This window comes from Salvelinus alpinus, chromosome 26 (assembly GCF_045679555.1).
Source record: "Salvelinus alpinus chromosome 26, SLU_Salpinus.1, whole genome shotgun sequence".
In the NCBI taxonomy this organism is placed as follows: domain Eukaryota; kingdom Metazoa; phylum Chordata; class Actinopteri; order Salmoniformes; family Salmonidae; genus Salvelinus; species Salvelinus alpinus.
Genome location: NC_092111.1, coordinates 19795591 through 19810152, shown reverse-complemented (window position 1 = coordinate 19810152; position 14562 = coordinate 19795591).

Here is a 14562-nt window from a genome sequence, read left to right as displayed (position 1 = left end):
CATCCTAATGTTGATGTTAAAGGTCAACTTCACCCATTTGAATTTTGGGTGGCCTTATTTTTCACTTATATATTATTTCCACTGTGCCATTAATCCATGTTTGATAGATGCAACCTAAATATGCAAATAGTTAGTGGACATATGTTCAAGTCGAGTCACAATGTTTTGTGACTCTACTTTATGTTTTATTACTCTGAACTTTCAGCACACTGGCTTGTGATTGTACTAACATTCATTTCTAATTACTATGACTATGCCTAATTGACATACTCTAGGCTCCACTTGCTTTATCAGCTGGAACTTAAAAGGAATTAACCATGTGGCTAAGCGTAGCCAAGTGTATGCTCATTTTAAGCCTTTAAGTCCGGACATTGTTTTTCTCCCAGAGACCCATCCTGTGATCTTGATAAACTAAAGAAAGGATGGGTCGACCAAAAATGTCACTCCAAAGTTGGTGCAAAGGCCAGAGGAGCAGCCATCCTGATCAGAAAAGGCACCATGTTTGTCTCCTCCAAAGTAACTTCAGATACTAATGGCAGATATATATTAGTGATGGGGAAATTGTTTAGCACACAGGTTGTTCTGGCTAACCTCTATGGTCCTAATTGGCATGATGCTAAATATTTCTCTGACCTCATTGCAACACTTTCTGAGCTTAACTCTCATCATTTGATACTGGGAAGAGATTTCAATTGTGTATTACATCCAAGTCTAGACAGATCCAGACCAAAGCCCAACAATGTAATTTCAAAATCAGGCGCAGTAATCAACTCACTTCTAAAATCATATAATTTGTCTGATCCATGGAGGAGGAGCAATCCCACTGCTAAACAGTGCTCATTTTTTTCACCGGTCCACCACTCATATGATAGGGATCGACTTTTTCCTGCTGGACAATATAATTCTTCCTTTTGTAACTAATAGACAATATCACAGCATCATTATCTCAGACCATTGTGCTGTCCAGCTAGATATCCGCTTTCCGGAAAAAACTGCGTCACAATGCGCGTGGCGACTTGACCCACTACTACTATCATGTAGTGCCTTTAAAAAATACATATCAACTCACATTGATATCTTTTTACAGATCAACTGCACCCCTGACGTGTCTCATTCTACTGCGTGGGAGTCATTAAAAGCATATTCAAGGGGCCAAATTATTTCATACACAGCGTATGACAACAAACAGCGCACTAAACGCTTATTGGCGCTATCTCAACTCATTCTAGATGTGGACAACAGATATGCCTCTTCTCCGACTTCTGAACTCGAGAAAGGGAGACTGCTACACCAAACGGAATTTGACAATCTTTCCACTAAACAAACGGAGCAGCTTCTGTTTATGTCGAGCTAGCCATTTTATGAGCACTGAGAGAAAGCTGGCATCCCCCGTCTCAATTGAGATGAACAAACTCACATGGAAGCCTCAATAAGTGATGATGAAGCTACTCGAAGCTGATGAAGCTACTCGAACTGCCCAGAGACAAGAGCCTACCAGATGAGCTAAATCACTTCTATGCTTGCATCAAGGCAAGCAACACTTAGGCATGCATGAGAGCATCAGCTGTTCCGGACGACTGTGTGATCACGCTCTCCATAGCTGACGTGAATAAAACCTTTAAACAGGTCAACAATCACAAGACCGCGGGGACAGACGGATTACCAGGACGTGTGCTCCGGGCATGTGCTGACCAACTGGCAGGTGCCTTCACTGACATTTTCAACATGTCCCTGATTGAGTCTGTAATACCAACATGTTTCAAGCAGGCCACTATAGTCCCTGTGCCCAAGAACACTAAGGCAACCTGACTACATGACTACGGACCTGTAGCACTCACGTCTGTAGCCATGAAGTGCTTTGAAAGGCTGGTAATGGCTCACATCAACACCATTATCCCAGAAACCCAAGACCCACTCTAATTTGCATACCGCCCTAACAGATCCACAGATGATGCAATCTCTATTGCACTCCACACTGCCCTTTCCACCTGGACAAAAGGAACACCTACGTGAGAGTGCTATTCATTGACTACAGCTCAGCGTTCAACACCATAGTACCCTCAAAGCTCATCACTAAGCTAAGGATCCTGAGACTAAACACCTCCCTCTGCAACTGGATCCTGGACTTCCTGACGGGCCACCCCCAGGTGGTGAGGGTAGGTAGCAACACGTCTGCCACGGTGATCCTCAACACTGGAGCCCCTCAGGGGTGCGTGCTCAGTCCCTTCCTGTACTTCCTGTTCACCCACGACTGCAAGGCAAGGCACGACTCCAACACCATCATTAAGTTTACAGATGACACAACAGTGGTAGACCTGATCACCAACAACGACGAGACAGCCTATAGGGAGGAGGGGCACAATTGGCCCAGCATCGTCCGGATTAGGGAGGGTTTGGCCGGCAAGGATATCCTTGTCTCATTGCGCACTAGCGACTCCTGTGGTGGGCTGGGCGCAGTGCATGCTGACCAGGTCGCCAGGTGTACAGTGTTTCCTCTGACAAATTGGTGCGGCTGGATTCCGGGTTGGATGTGCATTGTGTCAAAAAGCAGCGTGGCTTGGTTGGGTTGTTTTTCAGAGAACGCATGGCTCTCAACCTTACGGGAGTTGTAGCAATGAGACAAGACTGTAACTACTACCAATTGGATACCATGAAATTGGGGAGAAAAAAGGCATAATTTTTTTTTTTTAAAGAACAAGAATCCCCTAGACCATTTCTCATGCTGCCCTATAAGTGTCACTTGAGTTGACGCTGGAGAGACAAAGCAGGAGTCAAATATTTAATAATTAACAGACATGGAATGAGACAGGAACAGCGTCAGCATACAAGAAAAAAAGACAAAAAACAATCAATGCAGCAACAGAGCAAGGGAACTGACAAATATATGGGAGGTAATAACAGGTGATGAGTGAGTCCAGGTGAGTCCAATATCGCTGATGCGCGTGACGAGGGAAGGCAAGTGTGCGTGATGGATGATAGGAGTGCGTGATGCAGGGCAGCCTGGTGCCCTCAAGCGCCAGGGGGGGAAGAGCGGGAGCAGACGTGACAGTACCCCCCCTACTCTAGGGGCATCACCCGGCGTCCCACCTGGGCAAACCGGCCAAGACATGGGCGCTGGGCAAGCTGATTGGGGCGTGGAAGCCCAGCGAACTGGCAGGAGCGTGAGCGCCTGATGAGCCGGCTGAGGCATAGAAGTCCGACGAGGCGATCGTCGGCGATCTGCAGAGAGGGAGCCAGAAGATCCGGTAGAGTGTGACGTGGGATGGGAAGCCACCGAGCCAACCGAGGCAAGGAAACCTCTCGAGCCAGCCATGGTGTGAAAGCTGGACGGGCTGGCTTAGGCACCCCCGGTTCCATCGGCGGCAACCCAGAGCCGATGTCACCATACCAACCGGAACGCCAGTACTCCCTGATGCTTCATATGATGGCTTCTGCATTCGGTCACATAAGTTGTCGCTGGAGAGACGAAGCAGGTACGGGGGAGTCAAATATTTAATAAGGAACGGACATGGAACGAGACAGGAACAGCGTCAGCAAACAAGAAAACAAAGACAAAAAACAATCAATGCAGAAGCGGGGAACAGAGCTGGGGAACTGACAAACATAGGGGAGGTAATAACTGGTGATTAGTGAGTCCAGGTGAGTTCAATATCGCTGATGCGCGTGACGAGGGTAGGCAGGTGTGCATAATGGATGATAGGAGTGCGTGATGCAGGGCAGCCTCAAGCGCCAGGGGGAGGGGGGCGGGAGCAGACGTGACAGTACCCCCCTCTAGGGGCGCCACCCGGCATCCCACCTGGGCGAACCGGCCGAGACATGGGCACTGGGCAAGCCGGGTTGGGGCGTGGAAGCCCAACGAACTGGCAGGAGAGTGAGAGCCTGGCGAGCTGGCTGAGGCATGGAAGCCCGATGCTCCGGCTAAGGCAAGACGCCTGTCGATCCTGCTGCAGAGAGGGAGCCCGAAGATCCGGTGGAGTATGACGTGGGATGGTTAGCCGCCGAGCCAACCGAGGCAAGGAAACTTCTCGAGTCAGCTAGGGCGTGGAGGCCCGACGAGCTGGCTAGGCACCCCCGGTTCCATTGGTGGCGACCCAGAGCCGATGCCACCATACCAACCGGAATGCCAGTACTCCCCGATGCTTCGTATAACGGCTTCTGCATTCTGCCACATGAGTTGGGGCTGGAGAGACGAAGCAGGTACGGTGGAGTCAAACATTTATTAAGGAACGGACATGGAACGAGACAGGAACAGCGTCAGCATTTAAGAAAACAAAGACAAAAAACAATCAATGCAGAAGCGAGGAACAGAGCTGGGAAACTGACAAATATAGGGGAGGTAATAACAGGTGATGAGTGAGTCCAATATCGCTGATGCGCGTGACGAGGGAAGGCAGGTGTGCGTAATGGATGATAGGAGTATGTGATGCAGGGCAGCCTGGCGCCCTCAAGCACCAGGGGGGGAAGAGTGGGAGCAGATGTGACAATAAGCCTTTTGTGCTGCGATTATCACATTTTCACTAAGGTCCTCTTGCGGCGTTTAGAGACAGTGATGCCTAACTCTGACCAACCTGGATTTATCTCAGGCAGGCAATCTTTCTATAACATGTGCCGGCTATTTAATGTTCTTCACCCTGCCCACTCAACTCAACAGCCAGAGATCGTCATCTCTCTTGATGCTGAGAAAGCTTTCGACAGGGTTGAGTGGGAATATCTATTTACAGTACTAAAGATATTTGGGTTTGGCCCGTCTTTCCTTTCCTGGATTAAGATTTTGTACTCGTCCCCAGTGGCTTCTGTTCGCACCAACAATGTTACCTCCAGCTACTTCCCTCTCCACAGAGAGGCCAGGCAGGGTTGCTATTTATCCCCTTTCCTATTTTATATGGCTATTGAGCCTCTTGCTATCGCCCTGCAGGTGGAGGAGAGGACTAAGGGAATACTAAAGGGTGCCATAACTCGAAGGTGTCTCTAACACTGTGAAGTCTTTACCATATCTCTTGGACATGCTACAAGGTTTTGGGACATTCTCTGGTCATGAGTTAAACCAAACAAAGTGTGCTCCTCCCAATTAATCAGTTAGCAGAAGGTATTGGGTATGCCAATTTCCCATTTAAGGTGGAGCATCATGTCTTTACTTATTTGGAGATAAAGGTCACACGCTAATTTAAGGCTCTGTTTAAACATAACTTCAAAACACTCCTGGAACACACTAAGCAGGATTTCATAACGTGGTCGTTTCTTCCCATTTCATTAGCAGGTCACATTAATTATGTTAAGATGACTCTACTACCTAGGTCTTTGTACTTATTCTAAATGATTCCCATTTTTCTGCCAAAGTTGATGTTCAAACAACTGGACAGCAACAATTGCTTGATGCAGTGGGTTAAGGAGGTGATGTCATCTCTGCCTCTGGAGAAGGTTAGGTACAATGTGCATGGGTCCCAACAAAAGTTTCACTTAACCTGGTCCCCATTAATACAATACGTGGAGAGCCTGTCTTTTACTTAGTGTAACTTGCATATTTTGGTAAGCAGTCATGTCTGTTCTAGTGGCCATATACTGTGCTGATAAGATTAAACTATAATTATGATATCGATTTAATTTTTATTTTACTTTTTCCATTGTGTTTATTTCTATTACTGTATACGTTTCTGTCCTATTTAAATGTATTTACTTTTCTATGATCCTTGTATGACGGGAGGGATGGGAGGATGGATGGGGGAATGAGGGGTTGTACTGTTTTTCTGTTCTTATATCTGAAAATCCTATAAATAAAATACAAAAAAAAGAATAGTCATTTAACTATGGCTACACGGAGAGATGGATTTGTTCACCTGCAGTCAAATTGGATGATGAAAGCAATGATTTGGGCCTAAATACTATCCAATCTTTGTGTCTTCGCCACGAAATGCCCTTATTTGGTGATCTGGTTCAGAATGATGATAAATACTGGCAAATGCTATCGTTACTACTAAAGACCGTGAATATTGTGTTTTCTCCAGTATTATTAACCGAGGGTATGACTATCTGAAACACTTAATTGCTGAGCATCATAGGCATCACTTCATAATACATTATCCTCGGTGTATAAGGAATAGTGGGCCGATTCTTTACACATGGTCTATTCGTTATAAAGAGAAACACAACTTCTTTCAAACACAGCTAGAGATTAAAAAATATCACCATTACACTAGCCTAAAATCACCAACATCACATTGCATATAAATGGGAATCTTCAGCCACGACAAATTAGCCATAGGTCCAGGGACGATGGTACAGCTCAATGACATGAAAGAAGGTCCTGAGATTGCTACTAGATCGAATGTCTCAGTACACACAAATGTTATCCTAGTGAAATGGTTAAAGCACCATGGTGCTAACTATCGCCTTGGCTTGATTGTATCTGTTGAAGTAATCAACGACGTGCCATTGTTTTACAAAATCAAGGAAATTGTTGTGAAAGATTAGCAAGTTCTATTGGTTGGCTCACCCCTTAAGTTGTTGTTTTGATGACCATTCCCATGTGTTTAAAGTCTTATTGAAGCGAGGTGGGCTGTCTAAGGTATTTGATGTCAATTACATTATGTAATACAAACCATTTGATTTACAAATGGCTTATGGATCAAATTATTTTTGGTAGGTGGTTCTATACTGTCACCTATTGCAACTTTGAGTAGGTTGCTTTATCGATGTAAACATGGTGTCAAACTCGTATGCAACTTTGATTTTTTTACATTCATCAGTGTCTTACCTTGCTTATTGTTGATATTAAACCATGTCCAGTGCTAGTTAAAAAAAAGAAATTAAAACATGTTTAGTTCATAAAGTAACTGCCCAGTATTTAGGGATTTCTATGAGTATGAGTGAAATAGTTTCCCTCCAAAATTTTTTAATTAATTAAGGATGTTAAAAACAGCTTTTCTTTGTTGAAATTTTGAGTGGCTATATACCATTCATTCCAAATATTAATGGAAGTAGACTGCTGATTGACTCAAACGCATCCTCAAGGGTAGTCCATCCATCATAGCAAACCATATTTTTATGATTTTTGAAAAAATTATCCAGTTCATGCTTTGGCCACATACCAGTATTGAACACGTCAACATCCTTGTTTGGGTATTAATTAATAGAATATTAACTTTTTAAAAGTAAGATTTTCACTGGGCACTTACTTTCAAGTGGGACATTCCAGAATCCATGTATCTTGACATTACAGAATGCCTTTGTTTTTAAAGCATGTGCTAAGATTGTAATACAATCCTAATTTGATATTTGAAGCACTAAATAAATATGTTTGGGACATGATGAAATTGTTCTGTTTGGATTGGGGCGGCAGGGTAGCCTTGTGGTTAGAGCGTTGGACTAGTAACCAAAAGGTTGCAAGTTCAAATCCCTGAGCTGACAAGGTACAAATCTGTCGTTCTGAACAAGGCAGTTCCAAGGCTGTTATTGAAAATAAGAATTTGTTCTTAACTGACTTGCCTTGTTAAATAAAGGTAAAAAAATGCATTGTACTTTTGTAACTCCAGAAAGCATTGTTTTTACACTGGACAGAGTAACCAGAAATGTAAATGTAAACTTTTTATTAGTGTTAACTCTAGATTAACCCTAGTGTTGAAAAGAAATGACACTGTGTTAATTCAGCCCAAGTGTTACATTTGAGTGACACTAGCAAGTTTAATGCAGTGTTAATTTCTTACACTACAGAGTGTTACATTAACAGAAATGTAACACTATAATCAGAATACTTTTTACACTGTAGAGTGGGACCATTTGTTTTCTGGGGTAGTGTTAAAATGAACTCTTGAAGTGCTGATTTAACACTGCAAATGTACTGTGTATATGATTGGATACTGTATTCAAACAATTATTTATACTCTTTTGTCTGATATAGATGAATGGAACTCAAGGCCATTGCAATGGTTTAACTAGAAAGCACAGAATTGAATAGAACTATGATATTGCATCTCTATGGTCCAAAGCTTCAATCTCAAATAAAAATGAAATCACAAACCGCTGTTGTCAACGAGTGACGGTGATGCCCTTTTCATTCTAGTCTGAAGGTCAACACTGTTCTCTCAACAGGTATATTAATGGAACTCAAGACAATCTGAGTGTGTTTACCTAGAATCAGAACACCAATCTAAAACCACAATTCTCTTGTTGTCAGTGGCTACCTACCGATGATATATGAATCATCTGTATATCCCCCCTCAAGCTGATACCACGATCCTCAAAGAACTCCACTGGACTTTATGCAAACTGGAAACCATAAATCCCGAGGCTGCATTTATTGTAGCTGGGGATTTTAACAAAGCACATTTGAGAACAAGGCTACCTAAATTCTATCAGCATATTGACTGTAGCACTCGCTGGTAAAACACTGGATCATTGCTACTCTAACTTCCGCGATGCATACAAGGCCCTCCCCTGCCCTCCTTTCTGCAAATCTGACCACAACACCATTTTGCTCCTCCCTTCCTATAGGCAGAAACTCAAACAGGATGTACCCATGCTAAAGACTATTCAACGCTGGTCTGACCAATCGGAATCCACGCTTCAAGATTGTTTTGATCACGCGGAGTGGGACATGTTCCGGGTAGCCTCAGAGAATAATATTGACGTATACGCTGATTTGGTGAGTGAGTTGATAAGGAAGTGTATTGGAGATGTTGTACCTATTGTGACTATTAAAACCTACCCTAATCAGAAACTCTGGATAGACGGCAGCATTCGTGCAAAAATGAAAGCGCGAGCCACCGCATTTAACCATGGAAAGGTGATTGGGAATATGGCCGAATACAAACATTGTATTTATTCCCTCCGCAAGGCAATCAAACAAGCGAAATGTCGGTATAGAAACAAAGTGGAGTAACAATTCAACAGCTCAAATCAAATCAAATCAAATTGTATTAGTCACATGCGCCGAATACAACAGGTGTAGACCTTACAGTGAAATGCTTACTTACGAGCCCCTAACCAACAGTGCAGTTTTAAAAAATACGGATAAGAATAAGAGATAAAAGTAAAAAGTAATTAAAGAGCAGCAGTAAAAAAATAAAATTACAATATATACAGGGGGTGCCGGTACAGAGTCCATGTGCAGGGGCACTGGTTAGTTGAGGTAGTATGTACATGTAGGTAGAGTTATTAAAGTGACTATGCATAGATGACAACAGAGAGTGGCAGTGGTGTGGAGAGGGGGGGGCAATGCAAATAGTCTGGGTAGCCATTTGACTAAATGTGCAGGAGTCTTATGGCTTGGGGGTAGAAGCTGTTTAGAATCCCCTTGGACCTATACTTGGCGCTCCGGTACCGCTTGCCGTGTGGTAGCAGAGAGAACAGTCTATGACTAGGGTGGCTGGAGTCTATTACAATAATTTGAGCTGTCCTCTGACACTGCCTGGTATAGAGGTCCTGGATGGCAGGAAGTTTGGCCCCAGTGATGTACTGGGCCATTCGCACTGCCCTATGTAGTGCCTTGTGGTCAGAGGCTGAGCAGTTGCCATACCAGGCAGAGATGCAACCAGTCAGGATGCTCTCGATGTAGCAGCTGTAGAACCTTTTGAGGATCTGAGTACCCATGCCAAATCTTTTCAGTCTCCTGAGGGGGAATAGTCTTTGTCATGCCCGCTTCACAACTGTCATGGTGTGCTTGGACAATGTTAGTTTGTTGGTGAACTGTAGCCCCGTCGATGAGAATGGGGGCGTGCTCGGTCCTCTTTTTCCTGTAGTCCACCATCTCCTTTGTCTTGATCACGTTGAGGGAGAGGTTGTTGTCCTGGCACCACACGGGCAGGTATCTGATCTCCTCCTTATAGGCTGTCTTGTTGTTGTCGGTGATCGGGCCTACCATTGTTGTGTCATCAGCAAATTTAATGATGGTGTTGGAATGGTGCCTGGCCGTGCAGTCTTGAGTGAGCAGGGAATACAGGGGGGGCTGAACATGCACCCCTGAGGGGTCCCTGTGTTGAGGATCAGCGTGGCGGATGTGTGGTTACCTGCCCTTACCACCTGGGGGCGACCCGTCTGGAAATCCAGGATCCAGTTACAGAAGGAGGTGTTTAGTCCCAGGGTCCTTAGCTTAGTGATGAGCTTTGAGGGCACTATGGTGTTGAACGCTGAGCTGTAGTCAATGAATATCATTCTCACATAGGCGGTATGCAAATTGGAGTGGGTCTAGGGTTTCTGGGATGATGGTGTTGATGTGAACCATGACCAGCCTTTCAAAGCACTTCATGGCTACAGACGTGAGTGCTACGGGTCGGTAGTCATTTATGCAGGTTACCTTAGTGTTCTTGGGCACAGGCACTATGGTGGTCTGCTTGAAACATGTTGGTATTACAGACTCGGTCAGGGAGAGATTGAAAATGTCAGTGAAGACATTTGATAGTTGGTCAGCTTATGCTCGCAGTACACGTCCTGGTAATCCGCCCTGCGGCATTGTGAATATTGACCTGTCGAAAGGACTTACATCGGCTGCGGAGTGCATGATCACACAGTCTTCCGGTACAGCTGGTGCTCTCATGCATGTTTCACTGTTATTTGCCTCGAAGTGAGCGTAGAAGTAGTTTAGCTCGTCCAGTAGGCTCGTGTCACTGGGCAGCTCTCGGCTGTGCATCCCTTGTAGTCTGTAATGGTTTGCAGGCCCTGCCACATCCGGCGAGCGTCAGAGCCGGTGTAGTACGACTCGATCTTAGTCCTGTATTGATGCTTTGCCTGTTTGATGGTTTGTCGGAGGGCATAGCGGGATTTCTTATAAGCTTCCGGGTTAGAGTTTTGCTCCTTGAAAGCATCAGCTCTAGCCTTTAGCTCAGTGCGGATGCTGCCTGTAATTTTGGCTTCTGGTTGGGGTATGTACTGTCACTGTGGGGATGACGTCATCAATGCACTTATTGTTGAAGCCAATGACAGATGTGGTGTACTCCTCAATGCCATTGGAGGAATCCCAGAACATATTCCAGTCTGTGCTAGCAAATCAGTCCTGTAACTTAGCATCTGCTTCATCTGACAACTTTTTTATTGATCTAGTCACTGGTGCTTTCTGCTTTAATTTTTGCTTGTAAGCAAGAATCAGGAGGATGGAATTGTGGTCAGATTTGCCAAATGGAGGGCTAGGGAGAGCTTTGTATGCATCTCTATGTGTAGGGGGTGCATACTGGCGGCAGAGAAGTCAGTCGCAGGAGAGCAAAAACTGATTTACAACGGCGCAGTTTAATCAACACAAACACTGTAAACAGAACAAATAAATCAATGGGTAAAACAAAACCCGTAATCACTAGCATAACGTGCACAAGCACTACAATAAACAATTTTGGACAAGGACATGGGGGGAAACAGAGGGTTAAATACACAACATGTAATTATGGAATTGAAACCAGGTGTGTGGGAAGACAAGACAAAACAAATGGAAAATGAAAGGTGGATCGGCAATGGCTAGAAGACCGGTGATGTCGAACGCCGAACACCGTTCGAACAAGGAGAGGGACCGACTTCGGCGGAAGTCGTGACACTATGTGTGGAGTATTGGTGGTCCAGAGTTCTTTTCCCTCTGGTTGCACATTTAACATGCTGATAGAAATGTGGTAAAACTGATTTAAGTGTCCCTGTATTAAAGTCCCCAGCTACTAGGAGCGCTGCCTCTGTGTGAGCATTTTTGTTGTTTGCTTATGGCAGAATACAGCTCATTCAAAGAATATAGATCAAAACTCTCTCAGTAGGTTATGTGGTCTGCAGCTTATGAGAAACTCTCGGCTCAGCACAAGACGTATGTGGCAGGGTCTACAGACAATCACGGAATACAAACGGAAAACCAGCCACGTCAAGGACACCGACGTCATGCTTCCAAACAATTTAAACACCATCTTTGCCCGCTTTGAGGAAAATACAGTGCCACTGACGCGGCCCGCTACCAAGGACTGTGGGCTCTCCTTCTCCGTGGCCGACGTGAGTAAGACATTTAAACGTGTTAACCCTCGCAAGGCTGCCGGCCGAGACGGCATCCCTAGCTGTGTCCTCAGAGCATGCGCAGACCAGCTGGTTGGTGTGTTTACGAACATATTCAATCTCTCCCTATCCAAGTCTGCTGTCCCCACATGCTTCAAGATGGCCACCATTGTACCTGTACACAAGAAGGCAAAGGTAACTGAACTAAATTACTATCGCCCCGTAGCACTCACTTCTGTCATCATTAAGTACTTTGAGAGACTAGTCAAGGATCATATCACCTCCACCTTACCTGTCAACCTAGACCCACTTCAATTTGCCTACCGCCCCAATAGGTCCACAGACGATGCAATCGCCATCACACTGCACACTGCCCTATCCCATCTGGACAAGAGGAAAACCTATGTAAGAATGCTGCTCATAGACTACAGCTCAGCATTCAACACCATAGTACCCTCCAAGCTCATCATTAAGCTTGAGGCCCTGGGTCTCAACCCCGCCTTGTGCAATTGGGTGCTGGACTTCCTGACGGCCGCCCCCAGGTGGAGAAGGTAGGAAACTGACTGCATGGCCATGCACGCCTCCAACTCAATCATCAATTTTGCAGATGACACAACAGTAGTGGGCTTGATTACCAACAACGACGAGACAGCCTACAGGGAGGAGGTGAGGGCACTCGGAGTGTGGAGTCAGGAAAACAACCTCTCACTCAAAGTCAACAAAACAAAGGAGATGATCATGGACTTCAGGAAACAGCAGAGGGAGCACCCCCCCTATCCACATCAACAGGACAGCAGTGGAGAATGTGGAAAGTTTTAAGTTCCTCTGCGTACACATCACGGACAAACTGAAATGGTCCACCCACACAGACAGTATGATGAAGAAGGCGCAATAGCGCCTCTTGAACTTCAGGAGGCTGAAGAAATTTGGCTCGTCACTTAAAACCTTCAACTTTTACAGATGCACAATTGAGAGCATCCTGTCGGGCTGTATCACCGCCTGGTGCCGCAACTGCACCGCCCACAGCTGCAAGGCTCTCCAGAGGGTGGTGCGGTCTGCACAACGCATCACCGGGGGGCAAACTACCTGCCCTACAGGACACCTACAGCACCCGATATCACAGGAAGGCCAAAAAGATCATCAAGGACAATTATCACCCAGAAGGCGAGGTCAGTACAGGTGCATCAAAGCTGTGACCGAGAGTCTGAAAAACAGCTTCTATCTTAAGGCCATCAGACTGTTTAACAGCCATCACTAAAACAGAGAGGCTGCTGCCTACATACAGACTTGAAATCATTGGCCACTTTAATAAATGGATCACTAGTCACTTTAATAATGCCACTTTAATAATGTTTACATACTGTATCTTGTTTCACTCATGTCATATGTATTACTGTATTTTATACCATATATTGCATCTTGCCTATGCCGCTCTGTCATTGCTCATCCATATATATGTATATATTCTTATTCCATTCCTTTACTTAGATTTGTGTGTATTAGGTAGTTGTGGAATTGTTAGATTACATGTTAGATATTGCTGCACTGTCTGAACTAGATGCACAAGCATTTCGCTACACTCGCTATACCATCTGCTAACTATGTGTATGTGACCAATAAAATGTGATTTGATTTGATATAAGCTGAAAAGAGACTATGCAAACTGCATTCTGTAACAGTTTTCCTACTCAGTACCTAGGCTTGCTGATTATGCACTTTCAGAAATGGAATGCAGCACTCTAATCAACTCTGTAGCTTATTACTATATATAAAGATAAACAGTGTTACATAAAATCCAAAAACAGGATACCCCACTATGGGCCTCTGAATCTGTGCCTTGTTTTAATGGACTGACTGCTGCTGCTCCAAAGGGACTCTGTTCTGAGTATTTCAGCAGTTTCTTCCATCTCTCCATCTCCAGAGCACAGTGAAGAATAGACTGGGCCATGAACTGATGGACCAGTAATCATACTCAAATATTCTGTGTGTGTGTGTTAGATCCCTGATTTATTTACTTTATATATGCCACTTAGCACAAGATTTTATCCAAGGCAACTTGTGTATACATTTTTAGTAAGCGTATGTGATCGCTGCTGGAGTTGAACCCATGACCTTGGCATTGCTAGCATAACACTCAATCCTAGCAGCTATCAACTGAGCCACACAGGATCACTTTAAACCCACAGAAGCAGCTTGGGAAACTAATAAGGGTTTTAGTTTAGCTGTGTAACATTCCCATTCCCATTGTCTATGTATGAGGACTGAGGTGTGCACTTTTTTTTATGTCATTCTGGTACCTCTGGATTACACTGGTCCCAGATCTGTCAAGCCAGCACAAACAGATATGGGACCAGGTTACCTCTGGAATACTCCAAACGTTAGAAATGTGTAAAAGTAAACAGCTGAGCTGGACAAGATCAACCTCTTTTGGAGAAAGGCACAACGTGCTACATAAGGACAGGAAAAAGAAGTGAAGAGAGCTAAGTGTGGTATTCAGGCCAAATGGGGAATGAAGAGAATTTAGTAAGTAAGTCCACGTAAACAATGATTTACTTCAGGGGAGGTTTTAAAGCATGTAGGCCTATCTAGAGGGCCATTAAACACAATAACCACAGG